Below are 10,751 nucleotides of genomic sequence, written 5' to 3'. Positions count from 1 at the left end.
ACTTAAGGCTTTCGCAAATAAGATCGATAAAATAAGTACTAGGCTTATATGATAGTATAGCAGTCGATTCATTCGACTAAAAAAACTTATCAAGATGGTACCCCAGAATTACTGCATTCTAATGACTGAAACGATACTAGATAAAAGATACTTTAATTTATACGTATATATGTACAAATATACAATCAATCCCGCGCTTACATAATTTATGTAAATAGTCTATTAATATCAAACTTGCTTGTAACTAATTTGATTTTGAAATTAATAATATTGTTCATCTCACATTTATTTATATATATAATTAATTACCTCCCACATAATTTGTTTGTAAAAGTACTTTTATACAGCAATTGAAAGTTAATTAATCTTATGCAATCTCGAAATGACACATGACTTGAAAACTCAGTCACTGATATGATTTCAGAGCTCAATAATTTTAAACACATCAACCGGATTCTAATGTTTACCATTTACTTTTTGCCTGTTTCATTCAATCAGGCTGCGGCTATTCTGGGGTAACCCCCTGACGAATAACTTTGGTCGAACAAATCAATCTCAGTACTCATGAAAAACATTTTTTTAAAGCCTTATACATATTTATCGGTCATAATTTTTCTTAGACATAACGCTCAATTTAGGTACAGTTTCATTCAGTCCCTACTGAAAGACTGTTGTACATCAACACTAACCCCTGCCACCCATCTATAGTATTTAAGACCTTGTAAAGTGTGTCAGTAGTATCATGTCGAATCTATCTTAAAGAACAATGTATTTTAAAGAAGAGGCCACCGAATATAACAAGTCTTTGGCAGCCAGCGAGTTATCGAAGAATTTATCTTAATGATACAGTGATATCTTTTTAATGAAGTATAACGAAGCTATCTCCAGTGCATTGTTAAATTCTATCATAAGAATTAAATGTAAACACTGAAGAAGAAACACGATTCCAATTTTGGCCGCAACTCAAATCCCCGAGGTCTTACGATTAAACCACGAATTTTCCACTATCCTAGCATTGAATATTGTACAACTTGATAAATCATAATAGATTGCTGTTGATTTTATAACTAAATAATTTTCATTCTTCGTCTAAACTATAATTAATTTTTACCAGTAAAAAGCAGTAACATTAAACTATCGAGAAATCACAAAATTAAAATTATGTCTCTTTGCATTGTAAATATGGCAGCGAGACCATTCTGTGTCTTGTACAATAGCGTGAAAGCATCACTGTAGTTTATATAATAAAATTAAATATCGCTATCTAATAAAATATCTATAATAACATTAAATCCATGATTCATAATTTTTATTTGAATCTATGTGATTAAATTTTTGTAATGAATCTCAACTAATGTACATGTATTTTAAATCACTGGAATTTTCTTAATTATGTACTAATAATGCAATTATATTTTCATACTGTTGCCTTCTTTTTTCAATGAAATACATCTATAAGCTAATTAAACTCTTATTAAATTATCAGCGCATATCATCATAGATTTCTGGTAATCGAAGCTGCTGTGTAATTTTAATGTAGTCTATTGTAAATTTACTGACTAATTAGGTTATATGGCCGACCCTCATGCCGGTTCTTCAATTCTTATGCCAATAGTTCGCCACCTTTTAAACCCAGATTCTCAGAATCTAAAGAAACGTATATTGGTTTCTAAAACTGAATAAACACCACGTCCTTATTTCGATTTTATGGTTGTTATTATTTCATTATTTTAAACAATGATTTTTGGTAGTGTATGACACGAAATTAAGAAAATTTAATTTCAGTTTGTGTGTCTGTTTACTGATTGGGATCACTGCAGTTATACCGAGAAAGTAATAAATGCAACAGCTTCTAATTTCCGCCATAGAGAATAATGTTTTTCCTTGGACAAAAGACTTACGGCCTTGGTTTTTGAAATTATATACTTTAAATTTATTTATCAGCTTCAACCACAGATTTTGGCCATAATGGCGTTAGTTTTTGAAACTGTATACTCTAAATTCATTTATTATTTGCAACCACAGATTCTGGTCATAGCGGCGTTTGGTTTTGAAATTGTATACTTTAAATATATTTATCAGTTTCAACCACAGGCTGTGGCCATAATGGCGTTAGTTTTTGAAATTAACTTCAAATTTATTTATTAGTTTCCACCACAGACTGTGGCCATAATGGGGCCCCTTATCTTATTAAATGGAGTCAATGGTTCCCTTCTTTTCATCGGTGGCTAACTAATTAATATGGGTACTGTATATAGATATAGCTTTTGAAGTAAGTATCAGCACCAAATCAGTTGCATTTCATTAAAAGGCAGTACTAAGTCCTCCGCTAAGGTTGGACAATTATAATTAGTCTATTCCATATAAGACCAAAATGGATTATACATCAATAAGTATTTTCTTATCTATGAAACGATCAATTGTGTAGTCTATTGTGTGGGATGTTCATAAAAACCAGTGGCGACGGAAACTGAGGTCAATCGATAATTTCATTTCGAAGTTCTGATCAAATATTTTTAGAATAAAAACGTATTTCTATTTTTCAGCATCAGCAGTATCTACAGCAAGCTTACGTGTGTAAGTTTAACTGATTTTATTTCATAGACCTATCGAGAGCTTGTTTGTTCCTTCTCGAGCCATGCCTGGCTCATAAGAGTCGGTTTCCCGGTTTCCTTCGCGTATAGGTTCCCCACCTGGACGGGACGCCGGTCCGTCGCAGGTGAGCTGCAAGATGCAGGAGGAAGAGTGAGAGAAAGTTGTGCCGAAAGAGTCAGCAGAAGTTCGCCCATTACCTTCTGCCGGAGCCGCGTGGAGCTTAGGTGTTTCGCTCATAAACACACACATCGCCCGCGATGATTCGAACCCGCGATCTCTCGACCGCGAGTCCGCTTCTCTAACCACTAGGCCATGTGCCTCCATTTGTCGAGAACTTAAAGGAGTAAAATTGCAAAAAGAATTATACCAAATATTTTCTTACAAGGGGATGGTAAAATGCTTCTGTCTCTGGGTAATAGAAAACACAGGAGGATCAGTTAGTTATGATTTTATTCAACATAGTCTCCTCTCAGATTCACACACGTATTACAGCGTTCCTCCAGTTTTCTAAGCCCTGTAAAGGATTTCCGAAGGTTGGGTCTCCAACCGGGAGTTCAGCAATATCCTTAAAGCCAGGAACTTTCAGTACTCCCTCTTATACTTGTTCTGATCACAACATTTAGCACTACTATGGGTATTTCTAATGTCGTAAACATGGGAAATGATTACACCCAACTTTATTTTATCCAAGCATAGGATCAATGTCCCATTCAAAATTGAATTATCAATCAATATCCAGGAGCCATTTACTGTTTATATTTACACACACGCACACACACAGAAGCATGCACACACATACACATGTACATTTATATACAGTATATTGTATTAGTGTATAATTACTATCAAACTATGTTCATTGCATTTAAGACTATTAAAATGTCGCTGAGTCTCAATATATTTTTATTTTAACGCTATATTCATAAATGGGATGAATTCGTGTAAAAATAAATTTCCCAAAACTAATGTGCAGAGTGTCACATTTAGAATAATACAAAGAAAATATTTCACTGATGTATCATAATTTCATTCTAAGCTCTACAGATGTTTCCACGATTAAACACAAATGTCAGCCATATAATTACGCTTATATATATATATATATATATATATATATATATATATATATATAAATAATATCATATTATATTAGACTAATGTTTTACACACACACATATATGATATATGATATATATACTTATAAATTATATATGAATGTGTGTATAAAACTTATATACATACATATATAACATACACACACGCACATATGAAACACTGATTTATCTCAATGAGCTGGATAAACCATTTCACCTGGTCATAATATTGCAATAGGAATGTAACGTCGCTCCTGTTTGAAATATAACACATAGAAAACTGATAACAAAAACAAAAAAATACTCACATACTTAAAATGGCCGTACACAGATTAGGTGAATATTCGGTTTTGATATAACCCCTGCATGATTAGCATTAGGGGAAAAAGTTTTGAAGCCATAATTCACTTCTGCTTATTTCGTGCGTTTTAACGCATATCTACACATCGTTTGTTCTTATATATGCATTGTTCTTTCCTTCTTTCTTTTCCAGATTCTGCCCTTTTTCGATTGCATCGTTTTCGGTGTTTTGTTTTGATTTATATTTTTCATGTTTATATAGATGTATCCATAGATAAATAGATAGATAGATATATACATACATATGTACATACTTACATACATACATAGAAAACATACAAATTTGAACGTATACACACATACATCCTGTCGTTGCTGTAGAAATTCTAATGCATTTATACATACATACACTTCGGCAAATATACCTCAGAAAACAATCCCTTAAAATAACGCAGCCGTTATTTAGGATATAGCTACTCACAATAGATGTGTACGTAATTACCCTTTCAAATAACCCCTTCATATTAACGTTTTTTAATAGAACTCATATGCCTTTATTTAATAACTTACACGCATACACATATGCTCACGCAAGAAAATGCGCCCAATTAACTTGTTCTGATCACAACATTTAGCACTACTATGGGTATTTCTAGTGTCGTAAACATGGGAAATGATTACACCCAACTTTATTTTATCCAAGCATAGGATCAATGTCCCATTCATAATTGAATTATCAATCAATATCACTAACTCATCAAAATATTCTAAACAAATTATTAACATATCATATCAGCTACAATGACAAGAAACACAAACACCACATCACAAAATACAATACAAACGATCAATGAAGTGCCAGAAAAACACCAGCCAGCTAATCAATCAATACGAAAAAATAAGCCAATGAAAAATGCTAGAACGAAACCACACACGAAGACACGCCGAATGATATAAGCATACAGCCGATACCGTGTTGTGACAGTTCTCGCCTGGAGAGAGCATCGGTATGAAACTCAACTGACAAGAGAAATTATCTGTTGCAGTTTTTTGAAGAAGTCGTATCCTTCAAAACATGTATGAAGCAATACTCTCTTATTTATCTGACGTAAACCCATGCCGTTGACCATTTACAACGATCCGAGTAAGAAACTGAACATCAAACGATATACTCTCGGATACTCATGAAAAAATATACCGGCACCATTTAAATTAAAACAGACGGAGATCAAACCACAGCATCTACAATACGCTAAACAAAGAATGCGGAAAAGCTGAAGCATTCACTACAAAACAACAAATAGCTGGCAGGACCGTGTGGCTTGCAAAAAAGAAGAAACTATATAACACTCAAAGATCACAAAACTAACTTTATGAACTACCCCTCAAACTATACTCTATGAACTTTATGAGCTACCTCTTAAACAAAGTAATAACCCAAGAGAAGGAGAATTTAGAACAATAAGCAAATATATGCAGGCTAAAATGAACTCCGAAATACGATAGACCGCTGAACTTAAAGGAACAACTCCACAAATGCCATCTAATAATTCAAGTACATAAAGAACGAAATATATATTTGAAATCATTGACTTCTCCCCGTCTACAAGAAAAGCTGTATAACTAAAATATCATTCTTGGCCAAGAGGTTCACCAGCATCATACATCAAGAAAAAAACATCATTTGAATGTAAAGAAATCAGTCCTTTTCCACGATAAGGCAGCCTGGATAAGAAAGGAAAGTAATGACCCACTTGATGTCACCACGGAGTGGAAACATATGAACTTGTAGAACAATACGTCCTGGAATGTCTAGATCAAATAGTTACCGAGTTCAGCATACACCTATTGAAGGATAACTGTTTAGTCATATCCACAAACAGGGACGGTCATGAGATGGATAAGTTAAGAAGTATTGTAATAAAGGGGTTTAAAGAACTTGACGTAGAGATAATTGTAGAAACACATTTATCTGTATTAAGTTGCTTGGATGCGATGTTCAACCTGGTAACCCGAAATCTGTACATTTAGAGAAAGCGCGATACGTAAATTTGAATTCAAACAACTCATCATGCATAATAAAAATTCGATTAAAACATCAATAAAATTTTGAAAATTTCATCTGAAAAGGAAATTCTCAATTAAGCAGACCCCAAAATAAAGCGAATTTAACGAAGAGCTCCCTACTAAAAGGACCTTGAAAAAGCACCCCGTACCACAAGCACAGCAAACATTCACAAAGCAAAAGAAGCGAGCTGGCAGAAACGTTAGCACGCCGGACGAATTGCTTAGCGGTATTTCGTCTGTCGTTACGTTGTGAGTTCAAATTCCGCCGAGGTTTACTTTGCCTTTCATCCTTTTGGGGTCGATAAATTAAGTACCAGTTCCGCACTGGGGTCGATATAATCGACTTAATACCTATGTCTGTCATTATTTGTCCCCTCTATGTTTAGCCCCTTGTAGGTAATAAAGAAATAGGTATTTCGTCTGCGGTTACGTTCTGAGTTCAAATTCCGCCGAGGTCGACTTTGCCTTTCATCCTTTCGAGGTCGATTAAATAAGTACCAGTTACGCATTGGGTTCGCTATAATCGACATAATTCGTTTGTCTGGCCTTGTCTGTCCTCTCTGTGTGTAGCCCCTTGTGGGCAGTAAAGAAATAAGAAACGCGCATACACATCCACATTATCACAATTTTTTGTTTGTTTTAGTCATTAAATTGAATTGGTGCTGTGACGTAACCATCAGAAGTTCAGTCGACCAAACCAACCCTAGTACATACCTTTTGTAAGATAGTTTCAGATTCTATGCGTCTCTTATTGCCAAACTTGTTGACGGGGCATGATCAAACCATACAGATGTCAAGTTGAAGGGTGAAAATCACGAAGACTTGGGGATACATATATACGGGCGCTTGTGCGCTCGCACGCACCTGCCGCGTACGCATAGAGTCGATGAACTTAGTAAAGTTTTCGCTTGCGAAATTCACGCATAACGCCATTGCTCACCGTCGGGCCATAATGGAAAATATTTGTTAAAAAATGTCGCACAATGGGATGAACCCGAAGTCATCTGATTGCAAAGCGAACAGCTTAATTGTACAAACGTGCCTGCACCAGATTCACTCACGCACGCACAAGTACACGCATAGATATGTGCATATATATATATATGTGCATATATATATACATGTGCATATATATATATATATATACTCATACACATATATAAATATATATGCCTATGTATTTATATAATACGTATATATATATATATATATATATATATATATATATATGTATATGGATATATATATATATACATATATATATATATATATATCCATATACACATATATATGTATAGATGTATATATATATATATATATATATATATATATATACACATACATGCATATATTTATATACCTAAATACATATATGAATGCACACACAGATATATTCATACATATATACATACATGCACACAGAAACCGACATGTATATACGCTTGCATGCATATCATTTATGCTTACGACTTTTATAGTTCAGAAAAAGTAAATTTAGTTACTGAATGGCAGCTTTGTATGACGTGTTCATCTTAGTCTTACAGTTTTCCACGTACATACACACATACATAAATACATTCATACATACACACACACATATATACATACACACACACACATACATACATACATACATACATACATACATCATACATACATACATACATACATACATACATAGACACGCATATATTTCTTCTTCTTAGCTCAGTATAGGTTTCTTTAGCAAAAACAGTTTCCCTTTTCCTTTTCCTATCTCATGCTTTAGGGATTTATACTGACTGTTTCTGCTATGCACAGCGGCTGAAAATATATGGAAATATATTTTCTTTAACGTCCATCAAAACAGTATATGCTTGAATGATTCCTCGACAATTTTTTTTTCAATATCTGTCACAGAATTACATTTCTACAGATTCACCCCACAAAACGGAATGTTCTGTATTTTAGGTGAAGTTCATATAAGATGTAAACCGATTCATTATTGAATAAATAATGGCGAAAACATTCTACCGAACGTAAATTGCAATAAGGTGGACAGGAAATAATCTAAATTTAAAAACCTACACTGAGTTAATATGATGTGTGTGTGGAAAAGAATTGTATGACTAGCAGATTAATGTGTCATAGAAAGCTGTTATTCACTAACTAAATGTATTTTACAGTATAAAACCATAATATGAATAAAAGATATCCAAGCATTTATTCAAAAATATATATATTTGACAAAAATAAAATCTTGAAATACTTCACTAGAGGTAAGTGTCTGGTGAAATCAATCGGATTTTACGATTATAAAAAGACACATTATGCAGCGCTGTTCTTGTTTTATTTTTAAATGTGCTTTATTGGATAATGTTCAGTCTACGTCATCGCAATAAGTCTCGTTATTGTCGTTATTACTCGCCCACCATCGAATCCCCGTGGTCACCATTGCTATTGTCACAATGATAATCATCATCTTCCTCATTATTCAGGCTCTCATAATCGTCAATATTATCAAATGAGACGCCTCAAACTAAATGGTTCGCTGCTGGTTTAAATGGTTCACAAATTTCTTGTTAGGCAACGACTGGAAACATGGCACGTCTTATATTTTGTTATGTACAGTTCGGAGTGAGAAGGCGTTTGGTAATGTTCTTACCTTTGTGTAACATCAGGCACCAGTGTTTAGTAAGTCCCACACGTTTGATTGCAACCTAAGATGGTGTTTTTTAAAAACCGTACTATATCTTGATGTGGCGATATAGATTTAGTTCATTGACATTGATCAAATCCGTACAATTAATTGACGAGAAGCTGGATCGTTACCGTGATTGTTTATTAGTTGAAGATTTCTTTTGTTATTAACGGCACCAGATATAAATATATTGACCATACTAATGCAATTTCCATGTAACCCATATGGATCTACTGTATGGAGGAAGACATCATGCTGTTTATATTTTAAGCGCATGTCTGATGTTCCTGCTATAAACGACAAACCCCAAAATGAAGTCTATGGATATAGATATATGTTTCTTTATTACCCACAAGGGGCTAAACATAGAGGGGACAAACAAGGAGAGACAAACGGATTAAGTCGATTACATCATCCCCATTGCGTAACTGGTACTTAATTTATCGACCCCGAAAGAATGAAATTCATAGTCGATCTCAGCGGAATTTGAACCCAGAACGTAACGGCAGACAAAATACGGCTACGCATTTCGCCCGGCGTGCTAACGTTTCTGCCAGCTCGCCGCCTATGGATATAGATATAATGAAGCCAAGGGGGAGATTTCTTGTCATAAAATAGAAGTAATATATACTGAGAGGATGAAGTCATAATTCGGTTTTGATTCTAAACTGTAACATTTCTGTTGATGTATCTTGCTAAAGTCAATAAGATTATATGTGGTCCCATATTCTACTTAATCGTCGATTAGTATAGACACGTTGCTTAGGGATTAGGGTGGTCGGCTCTCAATTGTAAAGTAGTGAGTTCGATTCCTGACAATGCGTTTTGTCCTTGAGCAAGATGCTTCATTTTACGTTGGTCCTGTCCACACAGCTGGCAAAAATTAGTTGCACCTGTATTTCAAAGGTCAATCCTTGTCTCATTCTGTGTCGCACAGAATCTCCCCGAGAACTATGTTAAAAGTACGCGTGTGTGTGGAGTACACAGCCACTTGCACGTTAATTTCAGGAGCTGGCTGTTCAGTTGCTCGAATCAACTGCAACACTCATCGTCGTAACCGACGGGGTGCCAGTTATTCTTCGAATGGATATTGCGTTCTTTAACGATATCTTTATATTAATTAAATCTTAATAAACTGAATGAAAACTTGAAAATCAATAATAGGGATTCTGTAATTGTTTGTAATAATTTTAATAATCCATTGTAAAGCATGAACCTCTGGAGTGTTCATTAAATGTATCTGTTTTGTGAAATATTCGTTTTCTCAAAATTTTATAGATTTGTTTATATATGATGCTAGATTGTTTCCCGATAGAATGTTAGACTCTGGTTTTTAGCGAAGAGTTTAAATTAAAGTGCAGATTATTATCTCCTTACGAATGAGTTATTAATTCATTTAATTAGGAGGAAGTATTTACATTGTGTGTCAAGTATAATTTGTTCGGTCGTTGATTATTACTGCACCGTTTATAGAGTAATCTAGTTAGATCATAAACATTTAATGAATATGGAAAATTTATATAATTACAAATAAGTTTAAACAGTCTAATAAAAATAAGTTACTGATAAGCGTCGAAAACGAAATTTCACATGTCTCTCTGCTATAAATAATGTAGGCTTCTAATTATTGTATTGTTTCTGATAAGTCGATATGACGTAATGTAAATAAACACGAATCCCATTTTCATAGCAGGGAGGCATAAGCGATACTCTCTTTCACTCTTTTACTAGTTTCAGTCATTTGACTGTGGCCATGCTGGAGCACCGCCTTTAGTCGAGCAAATCGACCCCAGGACTTATTCTTTGTAAGCCTAGTACTTATTCTATCGGTCTCTTTTGCTGAACCGCTATGTTACGGGGACGTAAACACACCAGCATCAACTCTTAAACGATACATACGAAGACGTGTTACCTTCACACAACGCAGTAGCAATACATCTCACTCAACCTCGCAGCTATGAAGTCACTCATTCTCTATTACGATGTCTGAAAAATAATTACAGGAATTCTTTGGG

At 34.3% G+C, this 10,751-nt stretch overlaps 1 long non-coding RNA gene across 1 annotated transcript in view; it reads left to right on the top strand.

Annotated features, from left to right (window-relative positions):
• LOC118762257 overlaps positions 1 to 9,520 on the top strand; it is a 16,684-nt gene extending 7,164 nt beyond the window's left edge. The window contains exon 3 of the long non-coding RNA XR_004998011.1: positions 9,510 to 9,520. This is a non-coding gene — a long non-coding RNA (uncharacterized LOC118762257). The remainder of the gene's footprint in view (positions 1 to 9,509) is intronic.
• Positions 9,521 to 10,751: the final 1,231 nt, after the last annotated feature.

The sequence above is a fragment of the Octopus sinensis genome, linkage group LG2 (genome assembly GCF_006345805.1).
Source record: "Octopus sinensis linkage group LG2, ASM634580v1, whole genome shotgun sequence".
Classification (NCBI taxonomy): Eukaryota; Metazoa; Mollusca; class Cephalopoda; order Octopoda; family Octopodidae; genus Octopus; species Octopus sinensis.
This window is presented reverse-complemented; position numbering and strand designations above follow the sequence as displayed.